At 42.2% G+C, this 25,487-nt stretch overlaps 1 pseudogene; it reads left to right on the top strand.

The window, feature by feature from the left end:
• On the top strand, positions 1-22,393 carry LOC118611478 (annotated as a pseudogene).
• Positions 22,394-25,487: the final 3,094 nt, after the last annotated feature.

Genomic DNA, 25,487 nt, shown 5'->3' with positions numbered 1-25,487 from the left:
ATGGCTCATGCTGACCAGGGACTGAGTCAGAGGCAGAGGTGGCCCAGGGCCCATTCCCAGACATGGGAGCAGGGACAACAGTGCCTCTAACTCTAACCCTGAGCCCAGATCCCCTCCTTCCTTTGAGAACCTGGGCCACTCTCTGTCCACACAGACACAGGCACTTGCATTCTGATGATCCCTTGCTAAACCCAGGCACCAGTGGCCACTCAGCTTTGGCCTCTCTTATTTGTTGTGTTTTCCTGGAGACTGGGCACTTTCAATCTCTTTGTGTGCTTTGACTTTGGTACATATTTCAGAAATATTGTAAATAGCACTTCTCAGCATCAGAAACAGATGGGGGCTCTTGAGTGGGCACTGCTATCATCCACCCTGATGACATGGAGTCTGACAAATTATTCCATTCATGTCTCACCCCAAATGTCTTAATCAGATCTGGAAAAAAACAAGGATATATCCCTCTATGTCCTGGGACTGCTGATCCCACAACCACGGCAAGAACTGGGCCTCAAGATGACATGATGCAGATGAAGAAACAGTGGCTCAGAGGTGGACGTGGCTGCTCAAGGTCACATGGAATGTGGACGATGGGGAATATTTAATTATCTGCTTTATTCTCCATATAAAAGAACTACCCACTCACTAGCCTCTAAATCAGAGGGAAGGACCACATGATTTGGGCACAGCTCTGCCTGATGGACGAGGGGCGATGGGAAGCAGAATGACTCAGAGGCTTATTCCTAGGAGGGTGGGGTGGGTGCTGTCATTCGGAAAAGAAGTCTCTGAAGGGTTTGAGACAGAAAGAAAGTCACACTCTGTGTCCATAGAAGGGTCACTTTTCCTTCCCTAATTCCTTGCATTTCTCCTGAGGGCTCACTGTCACAGGGATGCTGCCTGAACTGCACAGCTGGATGGTAAATGTTTGTCCCTGCTATTCAGAGCTTTGTGGGGCACAGGCTCCCACATCCTCCTGAAATGTTTCAAGGGCCTGAGTGATCACTGTCCACAGTGAGGATCCCACGAGGAGGTGTCAGTAGATGGGTGAGGGTGAGGGGGCCCATGGGAGGAGGCTCTAGAGGGAAGATTGGGTCCTGGGTCCCCTCACATGCAAGGGGCTTCTCAGAAAGTCTCCAGGTCTCTGTACTGCTCCATCCTAGAAACCAGAGTATTGTTCTTGGGGTGTTTCCCCTTCCTGTGGGCTGCTAATGTAACAACCCCAAGACACATCTTGTGTGTGTGTCTGTCTGGGGGCTCTGTGGTCTCTCCCACCAGAGGAAGGATACACCATGACACTCACCCTCACAACTTTGCTCTGCCTTGGTGAGATGAGGACAGGAGGAAAACCCTGGTCTGGGAGGGACCCTGCCCCACAGCCAGGCCCTGGGCAGTCAGAGTCCCCAGGCCTCAGAAAGCTCATGGGGAGGAGGGATCAGCTCAGGACTCAGGGCCTATATCTCATGGGGACTCTCTTTCAGGGCTGAGTGTAGGCCCAAGGACCTGTGTGCAGGCAAGTAAGTCTTTCTCCAGGGTTCCCAGGTCCCATGTCCTTATGGGGGACAAAGGGCCACCCCCAGGCAGCTGGAGATAGAGAACAGCAAGTCCAATGGGTGGGGAATGTCTAGAGTGTTTGGTGCTGAGAGCTGCAGACTAGGCTGGGGACTGTCTGTTACCCAGCCTCTAATTACTTCCAGGGACCATCCCCTAACACATCATCTGGGCCGAGCCAAGCTCTTTGATCCCCTGGGAGAGCCTGTGACCATCTGATGTTGGAGGACCTTGGGGGCCATACAGTTTCTTCTGGATAAAGAGGCAGTTCAGCATCCTGATATAGACAGACCCCACTGGAGCCCAGTGACAAGGCCAAGTTCTCCATCACACAGATGACAAAGCACACTGCAGAGGTGTATCGCTGTTACTATTACAGTTCCACTGGCTTGTGGAGACAGGTGAGAAAACACTCAGGGTTCCACCTCAGCCTCTACGCTCAGGAAGGGGTTCTGCAATCAAGGTGTCCCCCCTCACAGCCCAGCCCTGGGGGAGTGAGGAGGTATGGCCCCCATTTACACACTGCTTCCTCCTCTCCTAGGATTCTCAAAAAAAACCCAACTGTCAGCCATGCCAAGCCCTGTTGTGACCTCATGAGGGAATGTGACCCTCCTCTTTGGCTCAAAGCAGAGGTTTGGCAGGTTCATTCTGACTAAAAAAGGAAAACACAGCCCCTCCCCCCAGGACCCTGGACTCACAGCAACAGCGGATGGGTGATACCAGGCCCTGTTCCCTGTAGCATCCATGATCTCAAACCACAGGGGGACGTTCAGATGCTATAGCAGTGAAAGGAACACTCTCCAGGTGTGTTCACACCCCAGTGACTGACACAAGATTTTGGTCTCAGGTGAGGGAGTCCCATGCTGCCCAATTTAGGTTTTCAGGCACCAGACAGGTCCATGGAGTCTCTGCTTGGAGGGGAGCCCCATGAGAGAGGGTGGGTGAGGAGACACAGGTCTCCTTGGCCAGAGAGAGGACTGTGAGATCTGGGGGCCAAGATGAAAAGGGGTTTCAGTAGAGGAGCCAGCCCCTGCTTCCATGTTGGTCTCCAGGTGTGTCTGAGAAGCTGTCCCTTCTGACCCAACAGGGCCCTGTCGTGGGCTCTGGATAGAGTCTGATCCTCCAATGTCGCTCTGACGTCAGCACCATAAGAGGCAGTGCAGAGGGTCATGTCCTGTCAGGGAGCAGATGCCCTGTTGCGCATAGAGCATCCTGGAGGACTGTGGTCTGTGTAACCTCTGTGACGTCTTTGTCCACAATTCCCAGCCTCCCGCCCCAAGACTACATGCTGGAGAATCTCTTCTGGATGGGCGTGACTGGCTTGATCTTGTGGGTCTTCAGGGTGATGCTGTTTCAGGCTCAGTAAAGCCCAAGAGGATCCAGGGGGCAGCAGAAGGTCAGTGTAGGAGGGGACAGTGTGCCACTCAGAGTGCTGGTGACTTGAACATCACCTGATGACCCCAGAAGGTTCTTAGAGAAAATCTGCACCATAAATTAGGGGAGCTGTCTGCAGAGAATGTCCAGGAGAGTGAACAGGGTTTGGATGCAGGAAAACGTCCAGTGTTCCCTGCACAGGATTTCTCTTCCATTAAATGTGGGTGTTCTCTTTCTACATGGTGGACCTTCTGTGACAACCCTTCTTATTCTCTAGAGAAAGACAAACACCATATGATCTCACGTACATGTGGAACCAAAAAAAGCCAAACTCGTAAAAATAGCAGAGTGGTGGTATCACAGGCTTGGTGAGGGGTGGTTATGGGGAGCTGTTGGTCAGAGTTTACACTTCCTGCTATGACAGTAATGACCCTTGGGGTCTAATGTGCAGCATGGTGGTGACAGGTAACAATACTGGGTTATGTACTTGATATTTGCTATCAAACAAGGTCTTACACATTCTCAGCACCAAACAAAGTGAAAAGTATGTGACCTGATTTGGAAAGTATGTGACCTGATGTAGGTGTTAGCTATTGCTAACATGGCATTACTATAATATATAAGTGCATTAAATCAGCACGTTGTACACCTTTACTTGCACAATGTGATAAGCCTATTACAGATCAAGAGAGTTTGAAAAAATAATCTCCAAGCCTGATGTAAGAAAAACTTACCTAGAGATCAGGAAAGGTAAGGAAGACTGATGATAGCAAATATTGGAGAGTTTGTGGATTTATCTATGTACCTATGTATTTATCTACGTATCTGTGTATCTGAGAATGAATGCATCTATCTATCATCTATCTATATCTATCTATCATCATCTCCACCTGTTAATCAATTTTTATGGCCTTCAGATTCAAAGACTATAAAATAAATTTCTGTTTTCTCAAATGACTCAGTTAGTTGTAATTTGTTGGGTCAGTCTTATCAAATTTGTTCATTATCATTCCTTATCTCTGTTTCTGTTTCTGTCTCTGTCTCTCTCTCTCTCTCTCCTCTCCACAGAAATGGAAAAAACTGAGTTTCTGCTAATACACAAAAAGTGATGCCAGCTACCACAACAAAAAGTAGTTTAAATGTTTTGTTTTTTTTTCTAGAAATGCAGAATTAAACTGTCCGGTTACCTGCTTTCCATTTGTCAGTAAAGTAAAAAAATATGCAACTGGTCAAAGGCCTAATAAATATTAGGTGGAGACACATTTCACATTTCTTCTAAAAATGGTTTCATATTATTACCATTTTTATACATTCACCTGGCCAGAGAATGTTAAATGCTGTAAACTGTATAATTGTTATCATTTTTAAAGGGCAGCAAACTTGTTAAAATCAATATGTGATTGTAGAGTTGTAGCCTGGTTGTAGCCTTAAAACTAAAGGTGACACTTTAGACATGTGTTGTGTTCAGTGATGGGGCTCAAGTCAGACCCTCAGCACCTGGTATTTTTAGGGTGAGAAGAAGTTGGGTACCCCTGTGTGATGGGCACCTAGTGGATGGCACCAATGTTGTCTGGAGATTCTGCTCACCACATTCTGTAACATTATCTCGAGTTTCATTTAACAACTGAAAAATAAATCATGAAGAGCTCTGCTACAAAACTTCCAGTGAGAGTTTAGCACATTTCTTGATAGATAAACAGCAACAACTTGATCCTGCAAAGTAAATTGAAAATTGTCATCACAGAATCCACAGGTCAGGACAGCTCATCTAGTTTCAGGAGGGGTGCAGACCCAGACTTGGCCCAGCCTTGACTGGGAATGTGCACATGTATCTAGAAGGTTTTTCATAAAACCATGGACCACCACAATCTCCCCCAACTACCTTCCATATTGTACGTTATCCTGTGGGTGGGGTGGGGAGAAGATTCAACACTGGCTTGTGGGACACAGGTGTGTACCTTATTTAAGGGTCCTGAATTCTATAGAGAAGGAAAATATAAATATGAGTATATGGCTTATGTATGATTTATGTAGACTTTTATAGGTTTATGTCTTCTGGAGTCGTTTACTTTCACAACTGCATTGTGAGAACATGTAGACATTTTACCCTTCCTGTGCAGAGAACCAAACACCTTCAACAGGACAAACTAGAGCTTGTTTCAAAAGTGATACAGGACCTCATAGTTCAATTGAGGTCCGAGGACAGCAAGTAGTGGCTGAGCTGAGGACTAACGGAATCTACATTCACATTTTGTGAAGTGTTGAGATTTCTCCCTCAGGTGGTTATTTTTATCACAGAAAAGTATACATGAGTGGCTGTGGATGTTCTTTGTTGAATTCTCCTAAACACATCAAGAGGACTGGTTGTAGCCTTAAAATGTTAAATATTCCTGTGTTATAATTAATGTCCTGCTAGGAAGGACAAATGCCTCTGCTGAGTAGGAAAGAGTATCAGTGTGGGTGAGCCTGGGAAATATGGATGCACAATTAATCTTGCACTTTCCAGGACAGAAATAGTCAGCCACTCAACTCCTACTTTCTAGACTAGATATCTCCTTAGGGACTACAAGTAGGGTGAAGCATTTTCAAAAACTTCACTTAGAATGGAGCATCAGAAGATTGTTTTAAATATTAACAAGCTACTTCTAAAATTTATATGAAAAAGCAAAATTCTGTAAGACCCAAAACAATTTTGAAGGAACACAGAGTGGGAGGGCTCACACTATCCAATTTCAAATCCTATTATAAATCTTCTGTAATAAAGAGAGAACGATATTGGCTAGAGGGGACACATAGATCAGTGGAATAAAATAGAGAGCAAGAAATAGACCCTCACAAATATAATCAGTTGACTGATTTTGAAAATGGCGGCCAGACCAACCAATAGAGAAACAAAGCTGTTTCATCAGAAATTGCTAAAAAAAATTAATATCAACGCTTCTCAGTTTTACAAGATGCTACGAACAGTTTTCCAGAGCAGCCACACCAGTGTCACTCCCATCATTGTTTCTGAGATCTTACTAGATTGACATCCATGTCAACTCTCAATGTTTCTCTCTTATGTTTTTTTACCATTCTGTGTGTATTGATACAACGTGTGATTTAATGTCATTTCCTGAAGATGTAAGAAGCCAAGGAACTTGTTTAAGATTACTGTTCATTTGGATATCAATGTCTGTAAGTTATTTTTAGTGATTTTTTTTGCTTGTTTTTTGACTGCTGTCTCCTGTCATCTTACAGATTTGTAGGTGTTGCTTCAAATATTAGAGGACCAGTCCATTGCTTCACTCAAGCCTTGCAAATATCTTCTCTCACTGTATCCTCTGTGTGGTTTCCTTGCTGGTGTCTATGAGGACAGATGTTCATAGCTTTACTGTATTCCAATGTATCCATACTTACACTCAGTTCATGGTTGTGGGCCCATTTGAAGAAATATTTGTTTCTAAAAAAGCTAGGAAGATAGTCTCCAATGCTTTTTTGCAAAAGAGAGGTAATCAAATTGCTTTTCATGTCTTGCTCTGAAGTCCATCTGTCATCGACTACTGTGCATGGTGAGAAGCAGGTATGCAAGTCCTCCTTGTTCATAGACTTACCCCATTATTCCAGCACCACTTGTCAAAAAGACCATGATGTCCCCACTGTTGCAGAGACCTTTGTCAGGATTCAGGTGACTCCACACATGAGGTCTGCCCCTGGAGCCTTCCTTCATTGGATGAGGTATCTCTCCTCCTCAATATGTCAAATCCCAACATATTGATCTGGCTCTGTGACTTTCTGATTTCGTTCCCACCATACCTCAGGCAGGTGAATCCTCTCCACACCTGTTGGGTTGGGGTTATCCTCACTGGGCTCCACTTCAGGGAATTGAGGACAAGAAAGGAAGTAGCCTACTTAAGTGTCCTTCAATAATTCAGGAAGCAGAAGTGCCACAACTGATAACTAAAGTGAGTGTTTCTATATACGTGTGTATATGTGTATCTATGTGTTTATGCGTACTCGTGCATGCATGTGTGTACATAACTGTGTCTATGTATGCATATACATACATGTGGTTCTGTGTACATGTGTGTGTCTGGTATGCACATGTGTGTACATGTGTGTGTTTACTGCCCTTGCACAGGAGCTCTCGTGAATGTCAAGCTTGTCTGAGTCTTGAAGAGTCTCCTGGTTAGGAGAGTGACACCCAGCATAGAAGTTGCTCTGAAGAGGCAAAAGGGACCCAAATGATTCACCCAAGGAGGTACACAGAAGGCTCTACTGCTACCAGAGGCATTGTCAGGGGAGAGATGCTGTGGGACATGGGCCCTGCATCCAAGGCCAGGAGGCACCTGCATTGTCCTGGGGAGCAGACGTGTGATGCACAACCCCAGGATCCCCTTCCCTACTTAGCTCACTTCTCTGAGGCACCTTGGTGTCTCCAGTGAGCCAGGAGGGAGGGACAGTCATCCTTCACACACCAAGGCAACGGTCAATGCCTGCTCTCTCTGAGCATCGAGCCCCAATCCTCACCCCCTTGTCCATGTCCCCTCCACACAACTCCTCACAGCTTCCATTTCACAGTCTATCCATGTCCTGTTCAAACCCTCCCATGGTCCCCACTGCCTCCAGGGTGAATCCAGGCTCTGGTGTCTGAGCTCAAGGACATTCATGATCATCCAGATGTGACCCTGCACCCTCAGCTCTCATTCTGCTTCCTCCCAGAGAGATGGGTGCAGTGATTGTGGGGATGCACACACTCACATTCACACACACACACTCACATACACACTGACACACACTAACATACACTCATGCACACTCACACAAACACACACACATACATTATATAAGCACACACACTCACACTTACATGTTTAACACACACTTAGACTCACACATACTCACATAAAACACACTCACACACTCACATAAACACACAGTCATACACAGACACACACACTCATATAAAACTCACACAATCGGACATTCAAAAAAACCAATCACACACTCTCGCATATTCAAATACACATTCCCACAAATACACAGACTCACGAACATATATGCTAACACACAATCACACACACTCAAACACAAACACACACAGTTCATCATTCAACATTTCTGTGCTTTCCCATGTCAGCTTTTTAGAGCCATGTAGATCTTGCCAGTTCCTCCCAAACCCCCAGCTGAATCCACAGGACAGGAAATAATGAGATTTTTTTTATAATTTCTCTTTTCTAAATGTGTTTGTGAATGCTAATGGGTACGCAAAGGTTACATGGTATATCATATAAGCTATTTTGTACTATTGTTTGGCACTCAATAATGGGTATAATCTGTTTATTCTCTATTTTTATTTACAAGTGTTGCATTTCCCTATTCCATCTATAACACATATAATCTTCCTAACCATCTGACCAAAATACTCCCTTCCTATAAAGCCCTCTGTTCAAAAGACAGAATCCTTGCATGGTAGACAGCATCCCATGACTAGTACCACCTCTCCCTCTCTTCCTCCCTATCCAACAGTCTCTATGTCTCTTGGATTCTCTAGAATGTTCTTTCTTCTCTAGAATGTTCTCACTCTCACCCCTTAGGTCTCCACCTCCTCAACAGACATTTCCTCAACCACAATTCAGTCATGGTACCCACTAATTCTCATATTACCTATTATTTTTAATTTGTAAGTAAATTAATTGTAACATTATTCTTAGAATGTCCACAATCTGCTAATATGAATTCTCAAGATGTAGGAAGTGGGCCTCTTTCATAATGGATATATTTTTGGTTCTGGCACCAATGCTGGTCAGTACATATTTGTTAATGGACTAGTTGAAGACAGAAAGTAAGTCCCATTTGTGGAGAGCTGAGGAAATAAGTGGTTGTCCTATTTGAACCCAGCCTGTCAGGGGTTGACTCAGGATGTGACCAGGGACCTGCCCTCTCTGAGCCGGGGCGCATACCAGGCAGGATTCTGGGGGTCAGGTGAAACGTCAGATCTGGGCTTAGTGCCTCTGGAGAGCCTGGTGTCTTCCTGAGCCCTCATCCTGGGGACACCTAGAGTCAGACCCAGGGAGGACCATCCCCTTCCTGTAGGTCCACAGCTTTGGGAACCCAGAAGGGCGGTGGCAGCTCCTGACTCACCACGTTCTATGTGTATATGTCCTTCAGACCCAGGGTGTCCTCCAGCTGCACATGGGGGCACTCAGAGCAGGCACCATGCTGTCCATCTTCTCTGCTCTTTTCAGCCTCAGTCAGTTGTGGAGAGGGATAGGGGATAGAAGGAGGGAATTGGGAGGCTGCATGCTTTTGCTCAAGCAGAAAGGAAGACTCGGGCCCCTCAAGTGTCTGGGGCCTGATGAGAAGAGAACCAGCTCAAATGCAGGTGTAAATCTCTCATGGGGCCTCCCTTGAAGGGCTGAGTCTGGGTCAGAACACCTGTGTGCAGGCAAGTAAGTCTTCCCTAGGCTCCATGTCCCCCTCTCACTTCAGCCTCTGGGGCTCAGGAGAGAGCAAGTGGTCCTAGGATGAGGTGATACACAGAGAGGTCCTTGGGCTGAGCTGGGTGTGAGGGGTGGGGAAGGGCTTTGTGATCCAGCCTCTTATTCCTTCCAGGGACCCTCTCCAAACCCACCATCTGGGCTGAGCCAAGTTATGTGATCCCTTGGAGGATGCCTGTGACCATCTGGTGTCAGGGTACCCTAGGGGCCCAGGAGTCCTATCTATATAGAGAAGGAAATCAGATACTCAAGGATGGGCTTGTGTCATGATGGGCCTGAGAGTCAAGCAGAGATGCTGGGGGACCATAGGGGTCCAGGGGCCTGGGGCTGGAAGATCATGGCAGAGGAAGATATGGGGTCCATGCTGGGGAGGAAAAGAGGGTAGAGAGATGAAGCCCCACCTCTTACCCCATCCTGATCCCCAGGAGGCTTTGAGGATTGGGCCTCCACCTCTACGGATCCAGGCCAGCAGAGGGGTGAGTGAGGGTCTGGCAAGTGGAGGTGGATCTGTAAGGGGCAGAGTTGAGTTATGCACTGGTTCCAGGTGCCTCTGGAGACCCTGACATGAACACACCTCTCCCTGTCTGGGCCTCAACTTTTCCACGTGTAAAAGGACAGAATTGTTGCTCAGAGCTTGGATTTCCTTCCAGATCTGGCTCTGACCTCCTGAGAAGGGGGCTTCACAGAGAAGGTTCCCAGGATGTGATGTCTTGGGCCTGCTCCCTTCACAGGGTAACAGTGACACTATACAGGGAGGGATTGAGTGATAGTGGCTGGAGTTTCAGGCCATTCTCCTCTGCTCAGGAGCACAGCACAGAGAAGTGAGCTGGGGCCAGATGGGTTAGTTTCAGCTCTGCTGCTCCTGCTGTTGCCTGGGGACCCTTCTCTTCTGAGTGTCTAGCATTTCTGAGTGGCCACCTGTCCTGTCCTGCTCATACCCCTGGGAGATTAGGTGGGATGAGAGCCTGGCCTCACAGAGTACAAGAAGGAAGAGCCCCCAGCCCAGCAGACCTTTCGACGGGATCAGGCCCTGCAGGGTGGAGCCAGACCCAGAGAGATGCAGCATCCAGCCCATGCCTTCCCCCATTCTGGTCTCTCGTGTTGGTGGGGGGAAGGTGATAAGGAAGGACCCTCTGCTGCAGATGAGGCTAGGGACTGCCCCCTGAAGGTGTGGAGCCCAGAGCATGAAGCTGGCGTCTGCCTTGGGGGTAGCGTGAGGAGAACACAGGGACCTGCGGTCCCTGGTTCCAGCCCCAGCACTGCCTCATCCTGGCTGTGTGACCTGCAGCATGTGACCAACCTTCCTGAGCTTCAGTTTCCTCATCTGTGAATGTGTGGGTGGAGTCTGCAGTCCCCTAGTTTATGACCTTCATGAGGGTTTGAGGACATAGTGACAGACCCAGCACATGCCTGGCACATGGCGGGTGCTTGATTAAATGGTACCATTGGCTCATCGATGACGTCATTCATGTCGAGGTCTCAAAAGGTACCTGAAAGTCCTGATCAGGGTTTCAGTGTCCATCGTCCTACTGGTCTCCCTACTTCTCTTCCTGCTCCTTTGACACTGGCATCAGGGAAAATGCAGTAAGTGAGGAATGGGGTGACATACATGTAGTTATCAGCAAGTTATGCTAAGGGCACCTCAAACACGAGGAGGGTCTGGTTGTGACAAAATATCCAAAAAACATCAATTTGGAAATATAGCAAGAGCCTGCTGTTGGTATTCATAGGATAGTTTCCTTGTCATTCAGGCATCAGCTCTGAAAATGTCTTCCACAGTCACGGTGAGGTAAACCTATTCTCCTTCCATTTACCATCTCTTGTGTCACTGCTTGTTTGTTTGTTTGTTTGTTTGTTTGTCTTTATTGAAATGTAATAGACAATTAGTTGCTTATATTTACATTGTACAATTCAATGATTTTTTTTCAATTATAGTTGGCATACAATAATATACCAGTTTCAGGTGTATAGCACAGTGAGCAGAGATCCACATAACCCACAAAGTGAACTCCCCACTAAATCTGGTACCCCTCTTCCCCCTAACATATTTATAACAATATTATTAACCATCTTTCCCATGCTACACTCTACATTTCCATGTATATTCTACAACTATCCATTTGTACCTCTTAATCCTGCTGTCTTTTTTTCCATTCCCCCCAAACCCTCTCCCATCCAGTATCTCACTAAATATTCTCTGTATCTATGGGTTTATTACTGCTTTTGTTGTTGTTGTTGTTGTTGTTGTTTATTTTGTTCTTTAGATTGACTTTATCCAACCCATTTTATTTAGTGCAATACCCTCTAGGTCCATCAAGGCAATATCTTTTTCCATCCCACTCCTTTTAGTTTGTGTGTGTCTTTTAATCTGAAGTGAGTCTCTTGTAGGAGCATATGTAGGGATCTTCTTTTCTTGTCCATTCAGCTACTCTATCTTTTTGTTGGAGCACTTAATCATTTTCCATTTGAGGTACTTGTTGATAGAAATGTAGTTATTACCATTCTTTATTCCTGTTTTTGATACATATTTTTCTTCTTAAAGAAATCTCTCCAACATTTCTTGTAATAGTTGCTTTATGGTGATAAATTCCTTTAGCTTTTTTGGGAGAGGGGGGAGCTTCGACTCTAAATGATAGCTTTGCTGGATAAAGCATTCTTTGTTGTATATCCTGGATTTTCATCACGTTGAATATTTTGTGCCAATCTCTTCTGTCTTACAAGGTTTCTTTTGATAAATCATCTGCCAGTCTTATGAGTGCTCCCTTGTGGGTAACTAACTGCTTTTCTCTTGCTGCTTTTAAGATTCTCTTTCTGTATTTAACCTTTGGCATTTTAATTATGATGTGTCTTGGTGTGGACCTCTTTGGGTTCCTGATTTTTGGGATTATATGAGCTTCCTGGGGTTGTATATTTATTTCCTCCACCGGGTTAGGGAAGTTTTCCATAATTATTACTTCAAATAGCTCTTCAACATCTTATTTTCATTCAGGTACCCCTATGACACAGATATTTTTACCTTAATAGTGTCCCATAGGCTTCTTAAATTATTGGTATAGTCTTGGCTTCTTTTTTCTTGCCATTCTGATTGAGTGTCTTTGGATTTCCCATCCTCTAAGTCATTTGATCCTTTTCTTTATTCACTTTGTTTATTCCATTTAATATACTTCTCATCTCAAATAATGTATTCTTCATTTCTGATTGGTTCCTTTTTATAATTTCCATTTCCAATTTTATGTTTTTTATCTCTTTGTTAAAGTTCTCACTGAATTAATCTACACTTCCCATAAGTTCATTGAGCATCTTTATAACCAGTATTTTGAACTCTGCATCTGTTAGATTGTTTGACTCATTATTTCTAGATTTCTGTCCTATTCTCTCATATGGTTTCTGCTTCTTTGTCTTCCCATTTTGGCTGCCTTTCTATGTCTGTTTCTATGTACTAGGCAAAGCTCCTAAGTCTCTTGGTCTTATTAATATGGCTTTGTGTAGTAGGTAGGTGTCCAGTGGCACGGTCCTGAGAAGGGTTCAGCTGCAGGCCCAATTTTTCCCCAGGCTGTGCCCCTCTGGGGCCATCTGTTAAGATTCAGCAAACAATCCACAGATGCTGTACTTATAGTTGCCTCAAAAGGCCACACCAGAAACCGAAGTCATTTGCTACCAGTGTGAGTCTAGGCACAGCTCAGCAAAGAGCACCTGACTCACCTAGGATACACCTGGACGTGGCTTAGGTGGGGCCATGAGTTGAGGGTGGTAGAGTTTCAGGGAATCCTCTGGGATGAGAGACTTCTGTTATCCAGTGTGATGTCTCCACTATGCCGGTGCTGAGTTCACACACTGGAGCAGGGAAAGCCCAACAGAAGAACAATGGATACTGCTGACACTTCTGTACAGAGCCGCTCTCCCCTTGACCCTCACTCTGACAACTCAGTGTCCCACCGTAAGTCCCTGGTGCCCCCTGCATGCAGCCGAATCAGCACTGGTGCTCAGAGTGAGCAGGTCTGTCTCTGTGAAAATCCACTAATGGACACAACTCCTTTAAGTGGCATCCATAGCTTCCATTGCCTCTGCCACAGGTTATGTTCCACTCAGCTACTGGGAACTGGGCAGCTTCGCGTCCTCACCCCATCCTATCTTCTGCCATTGTAGCATGATTTCTTAGATTTCTCCCTAGTTGAATGGCTTGTTCATCTAGATCTCAGGCGATTTTTTCCTTGCTGTTTGCTCCTTGTTTCTGTTACAACTTCGGTTTGGTCACCAGACTGATGAACAGAGCCTTTATTATCTATGTCATTTTTTTCAAGAGTACTGCTTGATTTTCATAATTATATGTGTGTTGTTTCTTTACTTAAAGTCTGTTCAACTGCCTCCTATTGGCTGGGCCCCATAAAGGCAAGGACATTCTTTTCCTTCTTTGCCATGTCTGACTTTTACTAAGCTTATAATAAGTTCATTGAGTCAGTGAATGAATAGATACCCTGCAGTTCCCCTAGATGCTCATTTGTTCATTCAATCACTCAGCTCTAGTTATTAGATTTTATTGAGGAGCTGTTATTTTCACAACTCTATTTGGTTCTAAACATAATCTCTGCTCTCCATGACCTCACGTTTCCTTGGGAAGACAATGATGAAATCATCACGGATACGAATACCCCAAATCAGACAATCCAAAGTGCTATACAAGGGGATAGAGTGTGTTTGTAAGAGCAGGGATGGTTCAATTGAACAGTTAAGAAGGATTCTCTGAGACAGTAATATTTGAGCAGATAAACAAAGTGGAGAGAAAACACTTTATACATATTTAATGGAAGAGTGTTCTGGGAAGAAGGAACAATCAGTGCAAAAGCTGAATTGGGAACATGCTCCCCTTATTCCAGGAACAGCATGACGTCCAATGTGGCTGGAGGTAGATGGGCAAGGAGGAAAAGTGTTAGCCATGAGGGTGGTAGGCTTGGGAGGTACTTGATCAGGCAGATCCTTTGGGTTTGGAAGGCACTGGAAGGTTTTGTTCAGAGAGTGACATAATCTGATTTATAGTTTACAGTGGACACTCTGGTTTCGATGTGGTAAAATGTAATCATGTGTACAAGTGTGGAATCAAGGACACAACCTGCCCTCACTATCTCTGTGCAGCAGACACCTGAAATGATGACCCACAGGGAGTGACATATGCCCAGGTGAGCTATGTGAGACTCAGACATAGAGTGGCCACCCTTCCCCTTTCTTCTCCATTATCAGTGGAATTGCCTGACCTGAAGGATAGACAGCAAAAAAAAAAAAAAAAAAAAAAAAGACAGACAGATGGGCAGTCAAGTGTTTTCCATCTTCCCAGTGTTTACAGAGTACACTCATCCCAACTGCATACCTATTTCCCACTCTCCCTTTGCTCCAGGCTGCTGCATCTGAAGGCTTTGAGGATGTGACTTATTCCCAGACATAGAAATATGCAATTAAATGACAGAGAATTCAGGATGATACTTCTCAAAAAACTCAGTGAGATCTGAAATGAGTCAGATCACAATTTCCGGAACTGAAAAAAACAACTAGATGAGCAGAATGAGTTCTTTGGCAAGAAAATTGAAACCCTCAAGAACAGAATAGAATTTCTGGACATTATAAATACACTTCAAGAGTCGAACAATGAAATAACAAGCTTGGAAAACAGAGTCGACCAAATGGAGGAAAGGACCAATGATATCAAAAACAGAAATCTAGAAATAAATCAGAAGGAAGAAGACAGAAACTGAAGAATGCAAATAGCATTAGGAGAAAAGTTGGAGTAGCAGTACTAATATCGGATGAAATAGACTTCAAAATAAAAAAGGTAAAGGAAGATACTGAGGGATGCTTCATAATAATAAAGGGAATCATATACCAAGAAGACGTAACACTTCTTAATATCTATGCTTCTGATTAGAGAGCTTCAAAATATGGAAAGCAATTACCAACAAAACTAAGGGGAGAAACAGACCAAACCACTATCATAGTAGAGGACCTAAATACCCACTGTTAGATATGGACAGATCATCTAAACAGAAATTCAATAAGGAAATAACATTCTTAAATGACACATTAGACCAACTGGACATAATTAACATTTACAGAGCCTTCCATCCCAAAACAGCTGCTTATACATTCTCTCTAGTACACATGGAACATTCGCAAGAATGACCACATAACAGGACACAGAGACAGCCTCAATAAATATGAGAGTTGAAATCATACCAACCATATTCACTGATCATAATGCTTTGAAACTAGAGATAAACTGCAGAAAAAAAAGTTAGGAAGAACCACGAAGACATGAAGATTAAACAACATGTTACTGAAGAATAACTGGATCACAGAAGAAATAAAACGAGAGATCAAGAAATACATAGAAACAATGATAGTGATAGTACAACAGATCTAAACTTTTGGGACACAGCAAAAGCCGTCATAAGAGGAAAGCTCATATCATTACAGGCCTATCTCCAAAAACAAGAATGAATCCAAATGAACAACCTAATGCTTCATCTTAAAGAACTAGAAAAGGAAGAACAAATGATGCTTAAAGTCAGCAGAAGGAAAGAAATCATAAAAATTAGAGCAGAAATAAATGAAATTGAAAAGAAACAAACAAACAAAAAAACAACAGAAAAAATAAATGCAACAAAGAGTTGAGTCTTTGAGAAGGTTAATAAATTTGGGAAACCCCTGGCTAAACTCAAGAAAGAAAAAAGAGAAAAGACACAAATAAACAAAATCAGGAATGAAAGAAGAGCAATTATGACCAATATCACAGAAATGCAAAGGATGATGCAAGAATACTGTGAAAAAGTATACAACACCAAATTTAATAATCTAGAAGAAATGGACAAGTACTTGGAAAAATACAACCTTCCAAGACTAAATCAAGAACTGGAAAATCTAAATAGACCAATCAGCAATATAGATATTGAAACAATTATTAAAAATCTACCAAAAAGTAAAAGTTCAGGACCAGATGGCTTCATCAGTGAATTCTACCAAACATTCAAAGATTTAATACTTATTCTCCTCAAAATCTTAAAATATCTAAGAGGAGGCAATACTTCCCAACACATTTTATGAGGCCAATATAACTGTGATTCCAAAACTTGGTAAGGATAACACAAAAAAAGAAAACTACAGGCCAATATCTCTCATGAACGCAAATGCAAAAATTCTAAATAAGATAGTAGCAAACAGAATACAGCAACATATTAAAAAGATTACATACCACAATCAAGTGAGCTGCATCCCAGAGGCACGAGGATGGTTCAGCATACCCAAACCAATTAATGTGATACACCACATAAACAAATTAAAAAATCAGAATCATATGATCATATCAACAGATGCTGAAAAAGCCTTTGGCAAGATATGGCATCCATTTATGATCAAACACTTAACAAAATCGGTATAGAAGGAAAGTACCTTAATGTAATAAAAGCCGTATATGACAAACCCTCAGCCAACATTATACTTAACAGTGAAAAACTAAAAACCTTTTCTCTAAGATCAGGAACAAGGCAAAACTGTCCATTATCACCTCTGTTATTCAATATAACATTAGAGGTCCTCACAGGTGCAATCAGGCAAAAGAAAGACAGAAAAAGCACCCAAATAGAAAATGAAGAAGTCAGATTATCACTATTTGCAGATGACATGATTGTCTATATAGACTCCACAAGAATATTACTAGAAACAATAAGCAAATAGAGTAAAGTTTCTGGGTACAAAATCAATGTTCGAAAATACATAGCTTTCCTATAGTCTAATAATGAAGTGTCAGAAAAGGAAGTGGAAAAATAATTCCTTTTGCAATTGTAACAAAAAGAATAAAATACTTAGGAATAAATTTAATGAAACAAGTGAAAGACCTACATAATGAAAACTATAAGACCCTATTAAAAGAAATTGAAGAAGTTAAAAATAAAAAGAAAGATGTTCCTTCTTGGATAAGAAGAATCAACAGAGTTAAAATGACCATATTACCTAAGGCATTATACAGATTTAATGCAATCCCCATCTAAATCTCATCGGCATTTTTTTTAAAGAAATAGAACAAAAAATCATCAGATTTGTATGGTAGCACGAAAGATCTCAAATTGCCAAAGTCATCCTGAGAAAAAAGCACAAGGCCGGAGGCATTATTCTGCCCAACTTCAAATTATACTACAAAGCAACAGTAATCAAAACAGTATGGTATTGACAGGAAAACAGACACATGGACCAGTGGAACAGAATTGAGAGTCAAGAAGTAAATGCATATTTATATGAGCAAGTAAAAAAAAGCCAAAACATACAGTGGAAAAAGGAAAGTCTCTTCAATAAATGGTGCTGGGAAAACTGGAAAGCCACCTATGAAAGAATGAAACCAGACTGTTGTCTATCGCCACACACCAAAATTAACTCAAAATGGATTAATGACCTAAATATAAGACCCAAAACAAAAAAAAATGCTCAAAATTAAAAATTAACTCAAAAATAATTAAGGACCTAAATATAAGACCTGAAACAATAAAATGCATAGAAGAAAATGTAGGCCTTAAACTCAAGGACCTTGGACTTAAAGAGGATTTTATGAATTTGACCTCAAAAGCAAGGGAAGTAAGAGAAAAAATAAATGAATGGTATTACATCAAACTAAAAAGTTTCTGCTCAGCAAAAGAAATTGTCAACAAAGCAAAGAGAGAACCATCTGAATGAGAAAATATATTTGCAAGCAATGCCTCCGATAAGGGTTTAATATCCAAAATATATAAAGAACTCATATGACGCGATAACAGCAACAACAACAAAAACAAATGATCCAATCAAAAAATGGGCAGAGGACCTGAACAGAAAGTAGAATAGAAGTTCAGGTTACAAGAAACTGAGGAAAGCAAGAATGGGGAGTTATTGCATAATAGTTATTGAGTTTCCATTTGGAGACTTATTTGGAGTGGTGATGGTTAAACAATATGGCAAATGCAATTAACAGCACTAAATTATACACTTAAAAAGGTTAAAATGGTCAATTTTAAGTATAGATGTTTTAACACATTAAAAAATATGCCCCAAAAATGTATTTAAGAAACTATTTTTTAAAAGAAGGAATTATAGATCCTTCATACCTTCATTTATCTGTGTTTCCCCAAAAGAGAAGGAAAAAAGTATGGTTTCTCCATGACAGGCCACCTGAGTCTAGGCCTTATTTTCTTCCAGGGGACCTTCCTATTCCTAACATATCTGCTTCTCCCAGTTCTGTGATTTCCGTGAATGAGTCTGTAGATCTCCTGCTGTGGAACACCTGAATCTTATCTGTACCAACAAGAGATCCTGGAAAACTAAATGTACAAAGTGGTGGGAAAGCAAAGAGGATTTCAGAATATGGCTAAATTCATCATTAATCACATGGATACAGACACTGCAGGGCATCACCAGTGCCAATATAGGAAAATATACAGCTGGTCAGAGCACAGTGAAGCCCTGGAGCCGATGTTGACAGGGGAGACCACTAGGGTGTCCAGCCCTTGGGTATCTATACACTCTTATTTTTCATAGACTTCATTCTTAGAACAGTTTTAGATTTTTAGGAAAACTTGAGATGGTGTGACAGAGAGTTCCCTTGTACCTGGCACCTCATTTTCCCTATTGTTAGCCTATTCCATTTATATATATATAGTAAATTCCTTACCATTAATGAACCGATATTAATACATTATCATGAGCTAAAGTCCATGGTTTATTTGGATTTCCTTATTTTTTACCTAATGTTCTTCATCTATTCTAAGACCACATCCCACGTAGTACTTAGTTGGCATTTCTCCTTAGGCTTCTCTGGGCTGTGGAAGTTTTCTTGTCTTTGATGACCTTGGCAGCTTTGAGGAGCACTGGCTAGATATGTTGTTGGACACCCTGTTATTGAAGGTTGTCTGATGTTTGACCCATGATAAGACAGAAGCTTTGGGTTACTGTGAAGAAGCTCACAGAGTCATGGTGCCATTTCCATCACATCATATCAAGGTACATATAAGAGAGATGAATACAACTGTCAAAGTTGACCTTGAACACCTGGATGTGATAGCATTTGCAGGTTTCTCCACTGTAAAGTCACTCTTCATCCTGCCAAGATTTTCTAAATGGAAGTAAATCACTACATGCAGCCCATGCCTAAGAAGTGGGGAGCTATGTTCTGTCCTCAGTTTTAAGCACTGTCATCAGGAAAGCCTGAACGCTGTGTTTCTAGAAGGGTGCACCCTCTGATTCCAGGTCTTTCTGTACCTACTGACATTATTCTTATATAATGTCACCTCCGTCAGTCCCTGACATAGCTTCTCAAACTCTCAGGATACCACCCCCCGCCTTTTCCCCAATATATGGCTTGTGATATTGTGATTTATAATAAGGAATATATATTTTGTCTTTGTCCAGTTCCTGGCACAAAGCTTTTAAAACCTTTGGAGTTTCCTAAGTGATAAGAGTGTTAAAGGTGATTTATTCCTAACAAACCCTTTTCAACTACACCTGAGTTTATATTAGTGAGGTGACTTTTGGAAAGCACCCAAGAATGCCAGGGGAACCAACCATGTAATTGGAGAGTTGTAACTTTCAGCCCCACCACCAGCCTCCTAGGAAAGGAGAGGGGCTGGAGGTTGAGTTCTATCATCAATAGCTGGTGATTTAATTGATCATGCCTACTTAACAAAACCTCCATAAAAAAAAAACCCCAAAAGGATGGGATTCAGAGAGCTTAAGGGTTGGTGAACATGTGGAGATTCAGAGAGAGCGTTGGGCTCAAAGGAGGCATGGACATTCCACACCCTTCCCCCATACCTAGTCCCATGCACCTCTTCCATCTGGTTGCTCCTGAGTTATGTCTTTTTATATTAAATCAGGGATCTAATAACTAACATGTTTTTCTAAGTCCTGTGAGCCACTCTAGCAAATAAATTGAATCCGAGGTGGGGGTTATGGGAACCTCTGATTTATAGGTGATTGGTCAGAAGCACAGATAACAACCTGGACTTGAGGGTGGTGTCTGAAGTGAGTGAGTCCTGTGGGATTCTGCCCTCAACCTGTGAGATCTGCCACTCTCTTCAGGTAGATAGTGTCAGAATTGAGTTGAATTGTAGGATACCCAGCTGGTGTCACAGAATTGCTTGGTGGTGGTGTGGGGAGAAAACCCAACACCACGTGTTGTTACTGTGAACAGAATTGTATGTCCTCTCTGGCTTCAGAGACCAGATCTCTGTCTCTTGAAGATGGCATCTCATCTAAGCTCCACGGGCTGCTTATTTGCTTGGCCCTGCCTACAGTGGTTTGGGACAGAATACAGATCCTGTAGTCATGAAATAGGATATTCCGAGCTCCCATTCCCTTGCAGCAGAAAACGTCAGTACCTTCTCTTAGCATGGATCCATCATTAGTTGTGGGGGGAAGTGGAAAGGAAATAAAATCTTGCTAATAGCTCACTCTCTTCTCTTTTAGTCTTAAATGACAAATCCTTCCTCTCCACTGATCAAGGCCTGATGGTGATGCCAGGAAAGAATATTTCCCTCCAATGTGGTTCAGTACATGTGCCATTTGATAAATTTTTACTGACCAAGGACAGAGAGGCTGCCTTGCCACAGTCCCAAGGGGGAACACCAAAGCAATTTCATTCTGGACCCAGTGAACCTCAGCTTCTCAGGGAACTACAGGTGTTACAGCTGGTATATTGGAAGCCCTTACATGTAGTCAGCCCCCAGTGAAACTCTGCAGATTGTGGTCACAGATAGGTGCAACCTGGCCCGGCCCTGCCCTATGTCCTCCCTCCTTGGGTCTCCAGGTGCCTGTCCATGACCTAGGCATCAAGCAGGCATATGAAGAGATGCACTGAGAAAAAACCATAGGGCAGTTGAAAGTTATTACTTAAGGGCTATGAAGAGGAAAGTACTCCTCACCCACACCACATTTGACTTTCACACCCTCTCTTAGAGTTTCCTAGGCCATATCCTTTGAAAACACATGGTCCATTGATAAAGGAAAGGCTAACATTCAGAATCATGTTAAGGGGTGTCAAGACAATGGAGCCTTGACACATTCTGAGACTAACCCACATCTCTTTTTCAAATGCATAGTTGCTGCTAGGAATCCTCAAACTAACTTACAGCACAAACTAGAATCCACTCTGAGTGACTAACTGGGAACACTGCCATGAGCCCCATTTTTATGTTGTTTGCATACATCATTCTGCTCAGAGGGGGAAAATAAGACTTGCAGCAGAGGAAAGCAGCTACTGATCACTGAGCAGGGCAGCTGCATTTATCTGTTATGTCCTGTCACTCTACAAGCCAAGCAAATACAATAGTTGCGGCACTGGGGTCTTTGAAGTTCATGATATATGGACAATTGGGCACCCATGGAGGAGAGAATGCCTACTTCCCAGATACCAACACTGTAGCAGTGCCTTTTGTCTTGTATGAGACAGAAACACAAATAGTGGTGTGGGGTGAAGAAGGTGTAGAGGAGACAATTTAGGGTTCCAGCTGTATAGAGCCATTGCAGGGATATGATTAGACATTCAGTGAAATCACCACACAAGGAAGGAATAAAAAGCAAACACAACCTCCCCATGACCACCTCTTTCCCCCATTTACAAGGGTCCCCTAGGAACCATAATTCTTCACACCTGAACCTAAGCTCACAGACAAGTATGCATGAACTCATTGGGGAGGAGTCTGAGTAGGATCACAAATAGGGAAATGAGCTCTTATTTCAGAGTTCTGGAGTTGATATTGAATGGAACATGACCAGTGATTGCTCGACCCCTTTGAATTTTGTCTCTAGCTACCCTGAAGCAAGATTACTCAGTGGAGAATTTGATGCAAATGTGGGTGGCAGGGCTTGTCCTCATGGCTCTCTTGGTTATACTGGCTGAAAACTGGCTCACCTATAAGATGTCACACAAAAGACATTTGCAAGGCTTACCCAAACCAAACATGAGTACACCGAAATGTCAGACAAAATAGGCCTTTGGACTACCAATAGACACCTGTCACTGCAGTGGAAACTAATCAGAACCATGGAGTCCTGCAAAGCCACTGGGAGGACACAAGGGAGAAAGAGGCACTGACAAACTTGGATCTACTTTCAAACAAATCAAATGGTGTTTTTTATATGGACCTGATATATGTGCATTCCACCTTCCTAGAAGTTGGTGATAAAATTCTCACTTTAGTCTTGGTTTAACTCACTTCCTGTGCCAAAAATAATGCAAAGCAGTCTCAGTTCTCCTTGCTAACTGCTTTTTCACCCTTCCTCTATAGAAGCTCTGGCTTCAGTTTGTCTTGACTTTATCAGCAAAATTAGATATCCTGACATCTCCTATAGAAGGCCTTAACACTTAGAATTCCATTAATTATTAATACTAACAATAAGTTAATTATCAACACTGTTTGCTAAACATACTATGTATTCCATGACATGTGTGCTTCTAGTTTTCCCTACACTAAAAATTGTGTATTAACACATGCTTTCTTCATTGTTAAGAATTAACAATGTTTCTCCTGTTCTTATGAATTCAACACATTTCAAAATGTCTCATGCCTCCTCCAATGCAAAAGGTATTAACTCTTGAATAATACAGTTTTGAATTGTGTGGGTCCATTTATACTTGAACTTTTTCCATAAATACTGTAAATATATTTTCTCTTCCTGATGAGTTTTTAGTAACCTTTTTTCCCTCTGGCTTACTTTGTTATAAGAATATAGTATATAATACACATAACATACAAAATATGTGTTAATTCACACTTTACATTATCAGTAAAGCTTCCAGTCAACAGTAGGTTATTACTTGTAAAGTTTGGGTGGAGTCAAAAGTTACACATAAATTTTTGACTCCATGGGGCATCAGCAAATCTAATCCCCACATTCTTCAACATTCATTTGTAGATAAACTTATGAAACAAGTGTCTCCTTTGGGTTATCTCCACTCTTTGAGCTACTTAGTCTAATTGGTTCAATTTTTTGGTGGTAGTCATCATAAGGTCTAGAAAATATAAAATGTTGGATTTATTTATTTTTTGAAATTATAAATACATAAGTCGATGGAGAAGACGTTAGTAATTGGGCATGAAAAAACAACAGGGACATGCCACGATTTTGGAGGAGAGAGAATAGGAGACTTTACATGAGATCCAAGATTTGGACCAAAGAAATGCAATATGAGATTTGATTCCCAGAGATGGATAAGATTAGCCTCCAATATATGATTTTGTAGAGGCAGGATCTTGTTTGGAAAAGGATTGTAAGAATAAAAAGGTCTTGCACTCCTGGGAAAAGACTTTTTTGTCTCATAGCTATGATAACAAAGTGCCATTAGAACCACTCCATTCAGTGAAAATGTCTCAGCCATTCAACCTATCGGATAGTTCTTTGCTTTTGATTGGTTGAATGTTGGCCAATCAGAAATGGGTTCACTCAAATAAACACACTTGTAATTGATAATCAATCAAAATAGTCTCCCTCAAATAAATATGCTTCCATAGATGATGTCAAACCACAAGAGTTCCTGAAAATCCACATCTCTCAAAAACCTCATTATTGTAAGATTATTGGTAGACTTTACTCAGAGATATCATGTCTGGCCAGTAACGCTCCCTTATTAGAGTAAAAATAAATTTGGCTTTGCCTTTTTCTTTCAGTCATTGAATGGTGAGTGAATTAGTCTTTTACAGTTCAAATATTGGATTGACTTCAGTTAAGTATAAGGTTTGGCTTACAGGCAAAGAGTATGGGAGCTTATAAACCATGACCTGAAGTTCAGTGTTAGGCTTTACACTGGTCATTTCATTTATATGAGCATACTGTAACCTAGTGAGTTTTATTATAATAAACCCACGTGTCACATAAGCAAATAAAGGCTCAGAAATGATGTGATTTGGATGATACAAATATATGGATATTGAGCTTTAGTTTGGGATGAAAAAAAGTTCTGGAGATTGATAGTGGGGATGGTCACCCAACAATGTAAATGTCTTGAACCATACACTTTAAAATTGTTATAAAGAAATCTTATGCCCGTTAAACAACAACTACATCTGGAGGGTATAAAATATGGTTTTGCAGGATGAAAAGCTTTGGGGATCTAGTTCACAACAATGTGGATGTGCTTCACGCTACAGAACTACATACTTAAAAATGGCAAGGATGACAAATTTCATGTTAAGTGCTTTTAACCACAATTTTAAAAGTCTTTAAAAATAATTGAAATGGAAATTTTATGTTATATATATTTTACCACAGTTTGAAAAAAGTTCTTTGTGGTCTATAGATACTGCAAGTAGGTTAGTGGTTGTCTAGGGCTAGGAGAGTGAAGGGGTAATGAAAAGGAACTACTAGTGTGTATTGGGTTTATTTGGGAGGCGGGTGATGAAAAGTTCTGAAATTAGATTGTGGGAAGCATGAAGGAGTGAGAGAAGTCCTCAGATCTTTCCCTTTGAAACAACAATAAGCTGAGCATCTAAAACTAAAAACAAAAAACAAAAAAACAAAAAAAAAACCACACAACACGCAAATGGCACACAAGCATATCTGAGCGAGGGATCTGTGAATAAGAACTACACAGATCAGAACCTCAGGAGTTGGACAGTAGACTGGAGAAACAAAGAAGCTGCCTCCCACACCTGGAACTCCCTGCAGGAGGATGGGGAGGGGAGAAGGTGTGGTGGGTGGCCTGAAGAACCCTGCCTGAGAGAACTGTGAGCTCCATGCAGCAGCAGTGTCCAGGGATCAGGGCAGAAGCAGGAAGTGGGAATAGCAGAGAAGCAACAGTTGATTATAACCAGCCACGGCTGCAAAACATGAAGCTGAGCTGCAGCCATCATTCTTCAACCCAAAGGTCCTCTACCCCCATATCCTACAAGACCAAACACTACAGAGCACCAGGTGAATCTGAGGAAATGCTACCATGACTGTCTCTTACACGAACAGCAAGAGGGACTGAAGGTAGCAAGCGTGACTGAACACTTATAAGAAAAGAAAAGGTATCAGTAAGACTTAAATAAAGTAGGGATCCAAGAGACTTAGATGCTACTACCTACAGGAAACCAAAAGAAAAAC

Source organism: Rousettus aegyptiacus, unplaced genomic scaffold (assembly GCF_014176215.1).
Source record: "Rousettus aegyptiacus isolate mRouAeg1 unplaced genomic scaffold, mRouAeg1.p scaffold_m13_p_14, whole genome shotgun sequence".
Classification (NCBI taxonomy): Eukaryota; Metazoa; Chordata; class Mammalia; order Chiroptera; family Pteropodidae; genus Rousettus; species Rousettus aegyptiacus.
This window is presented reverse-complemented; position numbering and strand designations above follow the sequence as displayed.